General features: G+C 40.1%; 1 long non-coding RNA gene across 1 annotated transcript; it reads left to right on the top strand.

Moving 5' to 3' along the window:
• The first annotated feature begins 861 nt into the window (after nt 1-861).
• LOC143703929 (uncharacterized) lies at nt 862-2,004 on the top strand. The gene is made up of 2 exons (XR_013191484.1): nt 862-1,626; nt 1,814-2,004. It is a non-coding gene; the product is annotated as an uncharacterized LOC143703929 (long non-coding RNA).
• The last annotated feature ends 14,404 nt before the right edge of the window (nt 2,005-16,408 follow it).

The raw sequence follows: 16,408 nt of genomic DNA, 5'->3' as shown, positions 1-16,408 counted from the left end.
AAACTGGTGGTTTGCTCAAGGCTGTTGATCTGCTGAACTTCAAACAATGCTATAACTTCTTGCTTTCCTGTATTCTGCTTCGGCTCTCTTTCCCTTGGGAAACTGCATGCATGCATGTATGTGTATGTTAGAGTAGTTCAAATGTTTAGTCTAGTTAATAAAGTCTTGTTCATATCACACGTAAAGTTGTCCGTGTCTGAAGCTCATATCTGGAAGTCAATAATCATATCGATCTTGACTATTTGCTCTTAGTAGTACTTAGTAAGAAAAACATTTCCCATGTCCCGGAAATGGACATTTCTATTAATTAATTAATTAATAACCAATATTGAGGGTTCACAGAATGAACTGAGTAATTGGTTGTAATGTTAATGTAGCTACATCAAGTTAACCCGATTAACTGACACAAATATGCATAATCAATTATAACAAGTTATGATTGGTTATTAATATTTCATAGAGCTAATTCGCTACACTAGTTTAGAAACAGATATGCAATAAAACAGATTCTGTGTAGTATAGCTTAAATTTGTGCTGATTTTTTACAATCGTTTAGATGTTGACCCCCCAAACATGACATAACCCCTCTGATTTCTTCCCCATTCACTCACTTTCTGTTGCTCTTCGTCACTCAGTTGATTTTCTCCGCCAAATGAAGTCAGCTTCTCCATTTAGCTTATTTTCTTTGACAGTGCATCAATCTCAAATTCACATCTGTGTTTAAGCCTCCTTTAGTCTCCTGAAGGAGACTTTGAATCTTAGATCTGATGTTGCAATTAGGGGCTGTTTACACCTGGCCACTTCATGCGTTTGCTCAGATCTGATAGCTATCGGATTTGTTCAAACGGTTCCATTTACACTTGGTCACATGAATGCGTCTCAGCCAAACGGATATGAATCCGATCTTCTAATTCCCGCAAAAAATGCAAATATACATTTTCGCTGAACTGAAATGGGAGCCATGCTAATGTTGCTCTATTTGTGTTTGCGAATGCAGTCAAAATGAAAACGAAAAAACTTGCTTACAACACTTACGCAACAAAAGGCAGCACTTATTATGTGCAGCATTTTTGCTGTCAGCAGTACTACACTTTAAAAACCAGAGAGATACCTGGATGAAAGCTCAGAGTCAACACTATATTGGGAAGATATAGACAGGCTCCTTTTTCGGAACAAGACTGGCAAACCAGTTTTCGAATGGGGCACCGGACCTTCGATTACCTTTGTGTCTGCCTGCAAAGTTAATGAGGAGGCACAGTTACTCCATCAGGCTATACCGGTGGATAAGCGCGTCGCCGTGGCCCTGTGGAATCTCGCTACAGGCAGCGGGTATAACACCATCTCTCACCTCTTTGGGCTGAGCCGGTCCACAGTATGCATCTGCGTTTGGGAAATATGCAGTGCGCTGGTGTCCTGCATGCAGAAATGCATTCAATTGCCCACAGGCCAGAGGCTCCTGGACATCAGGGATGGGTTTGAGAGAAGATGGGCTTTCCCTCACTGTGCAGGTGCCATTGACGGGTCGCACATCCCGATAACGGCTCCACAAAACAACGCAAAGGACTATTTTAATCGCAAAGGACATTGTTCCATAATCCTGCAAGCAGTTGTAGATTATCAGTCACAGTAAGTAACCATTAACATTTTTATTTTTTTATTACAAATTTTTGCTAATGGACAAAGTCCTTACATGGACACAAACCACTTTGGCCCAATTTCATAAGATTTTTTTTCATTAAGTATATTATATAATTGTGTAGTTTATGTATAGTATTTTTTATACAATAAATGTCAAATTAACTATCTGCATTAGGTTTACCGATATCAATGTCGGTTGGCGGGTGTCAGTGATCATGACGCCAGAGTTCTCCGCAATTCAGAGATCTTTGACCTGAAAGAGAGAGGTGCTCTTTTTCCAGAGGTAAAAACATGATCATTCATTGTTGTCCCAAGAATAACAGAAAAGCTAGCAAAAGAGGTTGTCTATAAAAATGTTGGAATAAAGATGAGGTAAATGTGTGAATTTGTAAAAGCAGCCTTTAGTATAATTTTTTTAGTAAACAAAATATACATAGGTAGTATGTGCTTATTACACCAAGATATACATTTGTGTTATCACCATACATCTTGATTTTATGGACAAATTATTTGCAAATGGGAAAAACATAAGCAATTAATATATATATATATATATATATATATATATATATATATATATATATATATATATATATATATATATATAATGTGCAAGCAATGCCACAATAATAATTTATCACAATTGATTTGTCTTTTTACAGCTTACACGCAACATTGAGGTGCCGATTACAGTCCAGGGGGACGCAGCCTACCCACTCATGTCTTGGGTGATGAAGCCCTACAGTTAGCATGGCCAGTTGACGGTGGAACAGCAACATTTTAACTACCGCCTAAGCAGAGCACGAATGACGGTACAGTATGCATTTAGGAAGCTGAAGGGCCAGTGGAGGTGCCTCCTCAAGCAGTCTGAGCTTCAACTGAAAATAATGCCAGTGGTCGTCACAGCATGCTGCATTGACATTCTACATAATCTGTGCGAGCGGAATGGAAAAAATTGACAATCTGTGCGAGCGGAATGGAGAAAATTGACAACGAGTGGCTATTTTATTCGGGGTTATCAGATGGCAAGTCAAACTAATAGTGAAACTGCACCTGAGTGGTGATTCGAGGGTTTCCCAGGTTGCCCCTGCCCTACATATCACCGAAATGCATCCAAGGGACGCTAACAATGATAAAGATGATTTTTCCCTGAATTATGCCAGAGTCATTTTACTCAGTTGTCCATAATACAACATTACCTAGTTCCACGCATGTATAGATCATAACATTTAAGCGATCCAATAATAGCTATGAGGCACAAATCCGAGATGTCTCTTTTTGTGAAACCAATCCCTCTAAGCCCCCTCCCAGATGGTCCATTCATCAGTCCTTTTGACGAGATTATCACTGGCAGATGTTTCAGAGTGGTTGATTCCTCCCTCCAATTCAGAATAGAGGTAGTATTTTCAGAAGAACTGTACTTAGTTTTTTTAATTCGCCAGGATCCTATGCCCGGTCACAATTGAAACATCCATAATGTACGTGATTTTACCTTTTTCCATGACTAAGTCCGGTTTAATGAATGAGAGTGTCATTGGAATAATAGGCTCAACCCAGATCTTCTGGGATTCTCCTCTTATTACCTTCCAGCTTCTTAACTCGGTTATGGTGAGCGCATCTTCCATCATGCGTTATTTCACAGATCTGAAGAACATGATTCAGGGTCTCCCTCGCCCGGCATCCCCCTCTACATTTGATGTCATCTGGAGAGAGGTTCCTTCCTCTTGATTTTGTCGACAGTACTCCTCCAGGAAGTTTAATTCCACACATATGTAACCTTGAGAACACCCTTTCGGGACTCTTCAACCACAGGTTACTTATCTGCGTCGATATCCAAAGCAGTCGGATCTCTCCCATCTAATGATTTTGACAGCAAATTCGTCCAAGCTGATTTAGCCTCCAAAGCTAATGTAACCACTTCAACCCCCACTTTACATGGTCTATTTGCTGAAGTTATGAACTTCTTAAACAATGGGAGGGTTTGAATAGCTTTGTCTATTGAGTTGGTACTATTCAAAAGCCCTCATAGCTCTTGACTTTTGGAGGATAGGAATCCAGGAAGATAGGCACGGTATATGTAAGCCACCCGAGTTGATTGGAGCGTGGAGAAATGCCAATGGAGTATCTTTAGGTAGGCGTAGCCAAGCATGAACTGCAACCCGAACCATCCTATCAGGAGGGTTTTACGATGAGCTCCTATCAGTAGGGTTTTATGATGAGCTCCCCCAAGAACGAGCGAATGGACCAGTTTCGGAGCAAGGAAAACTCTCAGGATTTCTAGTCGTTTGTAAGGTTTCAAAGGTGCAGATGTCAATTCCCAAAGCATCCTTTCCAGGTCCCCCGTTTGTTTTGGGACTACACTCCCTTTCCAGTTGAAATTGAGTCCCAAGTAAGTTTAATTGTCGTGAATCCCCAGAACAGAAACCCACTCCTCCTTTATATTATATTGGTGAGGGATCAGAACCACACACCTCTTCCTTCCGTCCTTGGCGATTGTAATTCCTTTACATTTTTTCATGTTAAGGGACATTCCCATTGCTTCCAAAGATCTACACAGAACTTCCAGTTTCAATTGGAGATCAGAGCTATTCTCTGCTAACAATACCAGATCATCTGCATAAGCAATCGCATCAATGGTTTCTCTCTGGACTTTCACTCCCAGGTCTGGGCGAGCTTTCTGCACTCCGATGTTCATTGATAGAATGAACAATAACGGGACAGGGGATCCCCCTGTTTCACTCCCCTTCCACAGATCGTAGTTTTAGTTCCAACATGCAGAATGGACTTTGCATATAGATGGCGAAGATAATTCAGGAATGGTTGCGGAGTACCAGCTCCCCTGGTTGATATCAAAATCGCTAAATTATAAATTGTATCAAATGCTTTAGACATGTCCAAAAATAGCATTGCCATCTGGGAAATATCATCATGTGCTTTCCTTAAAATGGCATGGAGTAGGGTAGAAGCCTCAAGGCAACCATCTCTCTCCAGAAAGGCATATTGAAGTTTGGAAAATTCAAAGGTGTCCCTCATCCTTCTAGCCAAAATCTAATGAAATACTCGTGACATGACTGATATAATCGAGATTGGACGAAAGTCGCTAGGCCCTTGAGGTCTTGCTACTTTGGGTATAAAGGTCACTCTGGCTGTGAAAAGAGTAGATGGCATCACTTCTAAGGCCAGGAAAAGATTGTTCAGACCAGCGATGGACTGGATCATCTCCAGACCTCCAAGATGTCCTTAATCAAGTTCCTTATTACGAGTGCCCCCAGCCGAGGATCTTCCAACTGTTGGAGAGCCTGTTCAAACAGCCCTCTCCTCCATTCTGCGACAGGATAGATAATACCTGTTGTTAAATGTTGGGCGTTGATCTAGATTTGTTGCACCGAGCGGCTGGATAGCAGGTGTAGTAGTACTTGAGTGTCCTCTCTGACCGCTAACATCTGGCTTCCAGCCCAGCTTCGTCAGATGTTTTTGCATAGCCTCAGCTGTCTATCCAGCCATACATGAACGTAAGTTGTCTATCAGTTCGTTCTTTGTCATATCCGCTCTCCATGCAGCATCCGCTGTCATTAGCAACTTGATTTCCTCCTCCTCAGTCCACGCCCTCGGGTTTAATGCTCGGGGCAATGGTAATATGTTTATTAAAGTATATCGGTTTCGATTGGGAGGGTCTGACTTAACTCGATGTTCACTTTTTGTGGGTCCCACTTGATGACTTGAAGTCTCTTCTTTAGAGCTTCAGTGGACCGATGTTGAAAGATTTCATGGATGAGGATGAGTAGATCTTTCTTCCTCATCCCCTCCTCCCACTAAGAATCTGCGCATCTCCTTAGATCAGAATCCTCACCCTCTGTCCATCCTTGACGTTTAGACTGAAGGGATACAATCCTTTCTTGGTTCACTTCCATGGCATGATGGTGGTGCCATGGCATTTTCCCTACAGCATTCAAGCAGGCTCGGGTAACTCCACTGCTTAAAAAACAACAACATTAGACACATCACTTTTAGAGAATTACAGACCTGTCTCTCTCCTACCATTCATTGCGAAAACACTTGAACGAGTTGCTTTCAACCAGGTGTCATCTTTCCTGTCTCTGACCAACCAGCTAGATGTCAACCAATCTGGCTTCAAGAAATGCCATTCAACAGAGACTGCACTATGGTCGGTCACAGAAGCCCTGCGGATCGTAAAAGCTGCTTCCAAATCTTCAGTTCTCATTCTGCTGGATCTTTCTGCTGCCTTCGACACTGTGAATCATCAGATCCTTCCATCCACCCTCTCATCACTGGGCATCCAAGGAACTTCCCTCCACTGGTTTGAGTCCTATCTCACAGGTAGGTCCTTCAGGGTTACATGGAGAGGCGAGGTATCCAAAGCACATCAACTGAACATAGGAGTTCCTCAGGGTCCAGTTCTTGGACCGCTCCTCTTCTCCATCTACACCACATCATTGGGACCCATCATACAGGCACATGGTGTCTCTTACCATTGCTATGCTGATGACACACAGCTCCACCTCTCATTTCAACCAGATGATCCCACAGTAGCTGCACGTATCTCAGGCTATCTGGCGGACATCTCGGCATGGATGAAGGAACATCACCTGCAGCTCAACCGGGCAAAGACTGAGCTTCTCATCCTCCCTGCCAATCCGTCTCTTCAGCATGACTTCACTATCCAGCTAGATACATCCTCAATCACCCCATCAAGGTCGGTCAGAAATCTTGGAGTAATATTTGATGACCAGCTGACCTTCACAGACCACATTACAAAGACAGCTCGATCATTCAGGTTTGCAGGAAGATCAGGCCTTTCCTAACTGAGCATGCTTCAGTCCAGGCCCTGGTTATTTATAGGCTTGATTACTGCAATGCTCTTCTGGCTGGACTTCCATCATGTGTAACTAAACCTCTACAAATGATCCAGAATGCTGCAGCCCGCCTTGTCTTCAACGAGCCCAAAAGGGCTCGTGTCACTCCTCTGTTCATCTCACTGCATTGGCTATCACTCGCTGCTCGCATCAAATTCAAAGCTTTGACGTTTGCTTACAGATCGACCACAGACTCAGCTCCGTCCTACTTTCACTCCCTACTACAAATCTACATTCCTACCAGAAGCCTACAATCGGCCAAGGAGCGACAGCTCGTGGTGCCATCACAGCGAGGCACTAAATCACCCTCCAGAACATTCTCATTCATGGTTTCATGCTGGTGGAATGATCTACCCACCCTCGTCCGTAATGCAGAATCCCTGACAGCATTCAAAAGTCAACTGAAAACTCATCTCTTCCGTGAGTACTTAACATAAAAAAAAATAAAAAAAACTTTCCTTCTCTTTTAAATCTTTCCTTCCCTTTTAAATCTTCCCTTGTCTGGCTTTTGCAACTCTGAGCAATGCTTGAACTTTGTATTTTGAGCACTTCTTGCGTTGTCCTTGCCTCTTCACGATGACTCGCTTGCTTTAGTCCTCAGTTGTAAGTCGCTTTGGATAAAAGCGTCTGCTAAATGACTAAATGTAAAATGTAAATGTATGCATCCCTAAGCTTCTCGTCGATGGAAAGGATCTACCACACTCCAGACAGTCATGTTTCTTGGCCAGCTCAACTTCGGTTGCATTTCCACTTCTACTGTTGCCCTGGATTCCAGAGGGACCAGGGACTTCTTTTTCATTATTTTTTAACGCAACCAGTAGAACAATCCCACACGGGTGGTTAGCCCATGAGGGGCTGGCCCGGATCTTAGCTCGGGTGGGAACCATTAATGGATAAAACATCCATACAAAAGGAAACCCACCCTACCCAGCGGTCACCACGAGGAGGCGCCCAGGCCTTGTAACAGTCATAGGTACTCCCGCCAAAAGAAGGCACGCAAGAAGAAACACAACCCCAGAAAATTTGCATCGCTTTGACCAGTTTTTTCTCTGAGCAGGGACAACAGGAGTAGTAAGCACCTTTCCATTTGCGACATGTTCTAGCTGAAATTAAGATGCAGCTCATCTATTTCTAAAGATTTGTTTTTCTGTTTTCTACCAAGTGATGTGTTTGTCAGAGTGTTAAAAACCAAACTGAAGATGGTGGACATTTGAAACTTTTATTTATTTTCCAAAAAAAAAAGGCATGTGCCTGGCTGTATCAAGTTAAGTATATAGCAGCATAAACCAGACTTTAATAATTTACACATGCAATATTAGAAAATAAAGTGCTACACCCAAAGGCAAAATTATTTGTTCTGTTTAACAATAGCCAAAAGCTCAACTGAGTGCAAAGGTAAACTGAAATGTATATGGCTCACAATAACATGCATTTAACAGGCAAAAACAACTTGAATTTGTTTTTTATATTACCAAAAGTGTGTTAACTTGGGGAAAATTGTTTAAATTAGTTTTTCAAAAACAAGAAGTGGTGCCAAAGGAAGAATTGCAGTGGAGTGAATGTATGACTGTGAGCCATGGGACCAGGTGAGTTAGTGTGGGTATGATGCAAGTATGGAATTTGTGCAGGAAATGTTATGCTACACGGGGGGCCTTGGGGTGGCATAGGGTGTGTATTTGTTATGGCTTGGATCATCATACCAAATATTCTTGCCTCATGTTCATTCTGGGCTGCCTGCATTTGCATAGTAAGCTGCATCTCTCTTGAAAGATTTTCGGACAGGGCCTTTGCAAAGCATTCAACTGTGGCTTCTAGTTTTGTCTTCCTTTTCGGTAATCCTAAAAAAGTGGAGTCAGGAGTGGGTTCAGAAGAGGGTCTATCGGTTGAATAAATCTCCTCCACATCTGTTAAAAAATTGAAAAGGTTAATATGTTAAAGTGACACTATTTTTGATTACTACTACTACTTTGAATACTACATTTACTATTATCACTTGTATGAGTTAAAGTTAACTGTTTTTCTGTCTATTTATTTATTATCTTTAGCTTTGCAGTAAATTATTTTAAGACTTTTTATTTTCCTTTGGCACTGTTGCCATGTTCTGCTGTAACCGTGTTCTCTAATTTTGTTTGTTCCAATAAGTTCTTGATAATTTTTGCTGAATGCCTTCGTCGCTCCATAAAGAAAATACGTTTCCAAGTTTCGCCACTGCTCCATCTCTGAGTATTATCCATGTTTGAACTGCTTCTGGCACGGCTAAAGCGTGTGACGTATTCTGTTTGGGAGGAGAGAAGCGCTGAGGTATGTGGTTTCAACAACTAGATGCATTTACACTTGTCCAGTTTGGTCTGGAATGTGGCCCTGACCTCGTCCTGAAGTGGTTTGAGCGATCGGATTCAAACCCGTCTCGTATGCGTTTCGGAGGGCATTTACACCTGGTCATTTTACGATCGGATAGCTATCCGATCTGAGAAAACGCATGGAGTGGCCAGGTGTAAACAGCCCCTTAAAGAAGTTCCCTTTCAAGGGAACTCGCGCTGCGTAGAAATGACGCTGTGTGACCGCTCTGCATGATTGCATAGTAAAACACTTGTGAAATCAGTCCAAAGGTGTAATGAGACGTCAGAGGAGATTGACGTCATGACCAGGAAACTATAAAGCCTGCCCAAACAGTGCAACGCTATCTTCTGTGTCTTCAGTAAGCACTTTATGTGATCTCATTTGTCTTATTTGGTGTTGTCTGCCCCAGTACATCCACAGTATTATATTATGGCGAGCAAATAACAATTCAGATTGTGTATTCATCCCTTTCCACGCTACATCACAGGTGTGGATACACATGATTTGTGTGTTTGGTAGTGGAGCATGCACAGTCAGCTCTCGAGGGATTTAGCAGAGGCGTTTGAGACGGACCCAGCTTTATATCTGTCTTTATATCTGTTATATAGTCAGGCAATAAACAGCTCAGTGCAGACATGAGGTGAACTGAAAAACAGTATGTTATCGTAGATTAAGGACCATGTATTATAAAATGAAAAGATTTGTAGTTATGGAAGTTAATTAAAATACTACTGATTAAAACGTAAATGTAATGGTATATTTTTTCTGGTTTATTTATTGTGCTCTCTTGCGTTTGGGGACAATTAATATGTTAGGAGATAATTATTACTAGGCCTGGTTCTGTCGGAGTCCACAGACCAACCGTTTAAATCAATCTAAACTGAATTTATTCATATATTCAGTCAAGATTTATTTGAAATGTTTGTAAATTATCAACGGATATTTACTAGATGTATTGATTTTTTTAAAGCATAGAAAAATGCTTTAAAAGTTCCACTAACTTGCAAAATGTGTCCTAATTTAGATATGCAGCATTCTGCTTTCATTATCTCCGGTGTATTGGCTACACGAGTCCCTGTTAATTAACTCCATCAATAGCGCATTATGAATTCGTCAGCTGGCCTGTTGGTTTTCAATTTGGCTTCAGGAGAAAACAGACCACACTAGAATGTCTTTCAGGAAATAAACCTAATTATTAAAATAAATTAAAATAAACTTGCAACGCGGAAACCGACTTTGAACGAAATTTGATCTAATACTTCTTACACTGGACTGACATTTTTGCTAGCCTTCGATCCAGCGACATCACGGCAGTTCACGCAGTGTGGACAATTATTATGCAAGTGACATTATAAGTAGTATATCAATATACAAATTCTGATTTGAGTTTTCTTCAATAAAGTGTTTGTTTCATTTTTCATTTGTTTTTAGATAACTCTAAATCTCAGACAGGTTTTTCCAGTAGTTTGCCAAGTCTTCTAGGGTAAATGGAAAACCTACTTGAAGTTGTTCCACATTGTTAAGGACGTCACATTTATCATGCAACATGGAGGAAGACAGAGCACAGAAGAAAAGCATTAAGGAAAGCTTTTGTCAAACAAAGGAATTGCATTAAAAGGGCAGCTTTAAAAAAAAAAAGCCACTGTTTTGTGGCAAACAGGTATTTGAAGATACTGGAGTCTCAAAGGCTGGCAGTTGTGTGTAAAGTTGCACTTTAGCCAAAGCTCACAAAGAGATGTTTACAGTGGCTGTAGAAATACATTTCCAAACAGTTATATTGCTGTGGTGTTTTTTGTGCGTTAACCTAAGTGAAAATCATTTTATTTCAGAAGGCACTATCCTCCTTTTTATACCATAGCAGTAAACCATATTAAACTTACTACATATCTTGCAGAAGTCATTTTGACCATCTCACTCCCCAATATTTGACCGTCATTTCCATCTCACTCCCCAATATTCCAGCCCAAATCATCACCCGCTATCTCCTTGCTGACGTCACAGGCTTGTTGGGATAGGATGAGGATGGCTACTCGCCATCCATCCAGGCAGCTAGACCATCCATTGTAGTATGGCATTGATCAGTAAATTAAATTGTTTACCAATGAGTCTTCATTCATTTTTCAGACCACTCTAAAAATGTCTCTTTGTGAGCTGGTTAGAGGTGGCTGAATTGCATCTTCACACACAGCTGCCAGCCTGCATGAAGAGGTTACTGAGAATCCAGAGACACAAGCAGCTTCAAATACATGTTTGCTGTTTTAATGCAATTCATTAGTTTGACAGTAAATCCTTAATTGGCATTTATCTTCTGTGCTCCAAGTCAATCAGGGTGGGAAATTAACTTTTTTGCTCACCAGCCACAGTGGCTGCTGGATGCCCAATTTTACCAGCCACTTGTATTATCTACCAGCCACTTTTTCTGGAATTCAAATTTATGAATGAGTACTGTGACTTTGATAACACTGACGTCCATTACAAATATGTAATTCGTTTTATCCATTTAACAATATGAGTTATGCTGCACTCAGGCGCCAATTTATGTTTTCCTCCGTGGATGCTCATGGGCGCACGCCCTTTAAAAAATAAATTTAAAAAAAGCACTATTTAGCACAAACAGGGCTACCATAATATGTGAGCTACATGTATGTACATGTTTGTATTTTTGAGAGAATTTTAAGCATGGTTATTTTACAGTTTAGTTTTTAATATTAGTTAAGTCTGTATGACCATAAATGATGGAGTATTTAAATGTATTTTGCTGCTATTTGAAAAAAAATTCAGCAAAACGCGCCAGCGTGTTTGTCGACCCCAGAAACTTAACTCGATAATAAAGCCGTAAAGTAGGCTATATTTCAACTCAGGACAGCACCACTTCTTACAAATACAGATAGGATTGGAGATGAAAAGTTTAACTGACACATAATCGAGCTCCAGAGCACCCACGGGATCGGCTCCTATCCTCGCGGCTGCTAAAACGATAGCTAAACTAAAAAAACGATAGCTATCTAGCCATCACAAAACACAACTTCAAGTTAGTAATTTACTTACTTGCACATCCAAACGTAGTCCCGAAAAGGTCTGCCCTTTTTGCCGATCGCATGGACGTTTCTGAATAGAATTGATCATATTCATTATTGACTCTATTTTAAGGTTAGTTGTTCCTCTAATGAACAAATTGTTTGCATTTTCGGACGACGCATAGGTTTGACAGTAAGTACAGTGCATGGACTGTTCAACGGGAAGGTAGGCTAACCATTCCCTCGTTTTCCCTTCGTCATCAATGCGCCACTTGTTCGAAAAGTACCTTCACTTTTTATTTACTTCGCCCTCAATAGTTTGTACATTCATATACTGCTGACTCCGCGGCGGGCCTCTTAACACCGGGTATATGTCGCCACATTTTTTTAATTTTCCTTTCGTCTGTAGGCTACCTCAGCTCAGCTATATGTGTCACGGTCCGTTCAGTGCCGTGTCCGTGGCCGTGCGCTGTGTCCGTGACGCACAGCACTGAAAACCAATCAAATTAGTTACTCGACAAAAGTGCATTATTTTTACTTAGCAACAGCATTCTTTGACAAAAGATGTCCAAATCCGTTACAAGGAATGTTTTAAATAGTAACCAATAAAAATATGTTTTACAATCTCCCCGCCACTGTGGCTGGTAAACAAGGCAAAGTCACCCGCCACTTTGAAAAAGTACCAGCCATTGGCTGGTGGCGGGTGCTAATTTCCCACCCTGAAGTCAATCACACATCTTTTGACAGTTCAATAATCTCTGTTCAGTTTTCACAAAGTATTAGTTGTTGTCATGCCTTTTGCAAGACATTACACTGTTTCATGTTTTTCATCTTCACAGAGATCTTTCTTCCTCCCCATGTTGCATGAGAACTTTTACTTGCTTAACAATGTGGAACAAACTCTTTAAGTAGGCTTTCTATTATTTATCTAAGAAGACCTGGCAAACTACTGAACAAACCTGTCAGAGATTGATAGGTTTCTAAAAAGAAATGAGAAATAAAACAATCACTTTATTTAAAAAACTAAAATCTGAATTTTTATTTTCCTGAAATCCTACAGATATGTCACTTGCACAATAATTTGGAAAACAGTGTATAATAGAGATGTAATGATACAGATAAAAGATTCAGACACATAAAAGTTTGTTTCATCTTTTTTTAGATGTTACAAGTCGAAAAGAAAGTAACCAATCAGGTATTATTAAAGAAATGGTTTTATATCAAAATAAATTATTTGCAAAGATCGCAAGCCCAGTTAGAGTGTTTTGCCTTCTCAAAGTCAGGAGGACTCATGTTAAGGCATTTCACATGAAACCAGCATTGGCATGCATGACATTCAATCTATAAAAAAAATGTATATATATATATATATATATATATATATACACACACACACACACACACACACACATTTAAGTTGAAAGTACTTACCCAGTCAGTTGTTGGATCACCTCCAAGGGGTTGTGTCAAACCGCATAAACCACAAAAATGATCCTTTCTGAACACTAAAAAATGTATTGATATTAAAATGGTAACAGGGTCACAGAAGACAATACCAGTTTCACAATGTCATGTCCATCACCTGAGGCTGTCAGGATTTCCTCAGCCATCTTCTGGCGCAGTTCCTTCATGTTGGTCATAGAAGGATTGATGTCCAAGTGGGAGGGAACTTCAGGGAAACTATTGACAAACTCCCTTGCCATCTTTGAAAAATAGTTGTAAGTGTAAGAATGAATGGTATTTAGTGTCTCAACTATAAGGTTTTACCTACCATTTTAGAAAAAAATACCTGCATAACAAACACACCGCAGCTGTATGAATCCTGCTGGATTGTATGCTTAATTGTGGCCCCTCTCCACTCAATCTCCACCCATTCTTTTTTTCCAAGCCTTATTTTGAAGTATTGATAAATATATGACACAGTTAATACAGTTAAAGTGATTGGAAGTAATTAGACCTGGGCTTAATGCTTTTATTTAAGCATTGTATGTTTACCTAAATCTGATTAAAGCTTGCTCAGAGTCCTTCTCTTCATCAGTTCCTTGTGGATTAATAAGACAAATCTGACTGGAAGATGGATGTAGATACTGGAGAAAAAAAAAGAGAGAAACCCATTTAAAATTTCAGTTCAGACTTATTGGTATTTTGAAAGCTTTCACCAAAAACTTCCAGTGGTTTTCATCCACATTCAGGAAACGAATAGCTCGTCACACATTTCAAAGTCCACCTGCAATGTTTGATAATTTCACATTAGTAAATCTTTTTAAACTTGTGTTTTCAAATCTTCAATGTATAACAATACAATGATAGGCTCGCACCCACTGTGAAATCTGGTGGAGGATCTGTGATGATCCGGTGGTGCTTCTGCAAGGCTGGAATCAGGCAGATTTGTCTTTGAGAAGGACACATAAATCAAGCCACGTACAAGGTTGTCCTGGAATGCCATCCCAGATAGCAAACAGTCATTGAAACCATGTTAAATCAACATTCGGTTGTCAACATTAAGTCATTGAATCAACAGCAAACTCTGATGTTGATTCTACATCATTTTGCACCCTGTTTTAATATTGAAACAACGTTGAAATCCTGTCCATAGATCAATGGAATTTCAATTATCAGGAATATTGAAACAATGTTGAAATCCTGTCCATAGATCAATGGAATTTCAATTATCAGGAATATTGAAACAATGTTGAAATTCCAACTGAACTAAGGATCAACGTGTTTTCAATCGTTATTAAGCCATAGAAAATGATTGCTAGGGGTACGAAAATAGGCAGCCACTTTAGCACAGCCTGGGCAGAAGTAAATTGGGTGACGCGACTGTCCCAATCTGCTGTGTAAGAGCATCTAAAACATAAAATACAAGCACAGTGCAAAAAATTAGCCATTAAGTTAAACAGAACACCCACATATTTGCACACATGTGAACAAATTCATTAGCCTAGACCTAGGATTTTTCAATAATCAGATAAGACAATTTGTCCAGTGTTGTAGGCTAGCCTATCATGTTTTCCCTACATTCAAATCACTTTTCAAAATTGCCCAATATGTGCATGGGTTTATTCTAATTTGAGGAGGCAAAAAGGATCAGCCCCGAGGAAAGTTACCGTTAATATATACCATTAATATTGCTAACGTTACTTGGGCTGTAGGATAGACCAGTTAGCTGTGGTAGTTCCCAAAGTTTCTAAAAAAAATAAATAATAATAATAAAAACCCAGATGGTCAGGTAGGCGACGTGCTCCAATTCCTGACCTGACCATAATAGTGGCAGCTGTTAACATAATGGTGACCTGGTGCTGGGTGGTATATGGTATTATGAGAACTCATAACCTTGTTATATACATAACTTTATACCAATATATTTTAGAAAGATATGTATTTTGAGACAATCATAGTCATTCATGCCATTCTAAAGTGAATGTAGGCAAGGATAAAGTTGGCTAGCCTTTCGTGTGCATGCGGAGATAGCTATTCCAGCTAGTGATGTGAGCCGACCAGGAGAGATGAGTTTGACAGGTGGGCTAGTTCAAACTTTGAGAATTCAATATTCAAATTCTTTTAAGAAAAAACATTGAGTAAATTAGTGCAGCAATGTAGAAACATGTAACTAAGTTTTCATAAATTTCAAGAGCAATGGCATTTTTACGGACTACTGGGCCAGCAGAAAGCATGAAATATCGAAACTCTCTAGCCTTCCACCGATCTATTTCAAAGAGGTGCCTGGGTTTCCGGCTGAATTTAGAAGGGGTTGTAAGGTCTAGTCCCTTCAAATTAATAGATATGTCTTCGATTGATTTACTGGACCACCTAGTTGCCAGATATATAGCACTTCCTATACTAACACTTCCTGGTTACTCCAAGACAGCACAAATGCATCTAATTTAATGGGAGCATTGTCACCATTTTGACCAGACTAGCTAGCAGGGAAAGTGTTTGGTTTAAGTGGTGTTCATCATCAGTCATAGAGTTGAAGTCTGTGTCTGTGTCTGTCCTCAATCTAACATTAAATTCCGGATATGTCATCTTGTTGTGCCATTCACCCACTGGAAAACACTTGTCGCAGCCTGAATAACTGCTGTGGCTTTTTATATTTTTAACAAAAGCTTGTGCTGGGCATCATATATAAACGAGCAGACTTCTGCCATTATCTGTTGCCCATTGTGAGCAATGACATTTTTTAGAATGCCAATAACGTCCTTAATAAATGGGCCCAAGAACTCAAAGACAGCCATTAATCAGCATTAATGGTAGCCAGAATGGGCCAGAACTTTAAGTAAGAAAAGAGTTATACTGCTTCGGAATAGTGGTAAACCATCTATACTGAACTGCAGCTTAATTGTGGTCAAATTACCAGGCAGCTTCAAAGATTTAAGTTGACATCAACCCTGTGGCTAGGCCAAAGTGATAATATTCCCCACCCTCCATTTTCTTAGTTTTTATTTTACCTTGCGTCTTGAGAACTGTCAAGAGCATCTCTTAGCAATTCTGGATGAAACACTTGCAAAATGCTCAAAGGTGCAGTCATTGCTGCTA

This window comes from Siphateles boraxobius, unplaced genomic scaffold (genome assembly GCF_051911475.1).
Source record: "Siphateles boraxobius isolate OS27281-9 unplaced genomic scaffold, OSU_SipBor_1 39, whole genome shotgun sequence".
In the NCBI taxonomy this organism is placed as follows: Eukaryota; Metazoa; Chordata; class Actinopteri; order Cypriniformes; family Leuciscidae; genus Siphateles; species Siphateles boraxobius.
Note: the sequence above shows the minus strand (reverse complement) of the source record. Positions and strands in the feature narration are given on the sequence as shown.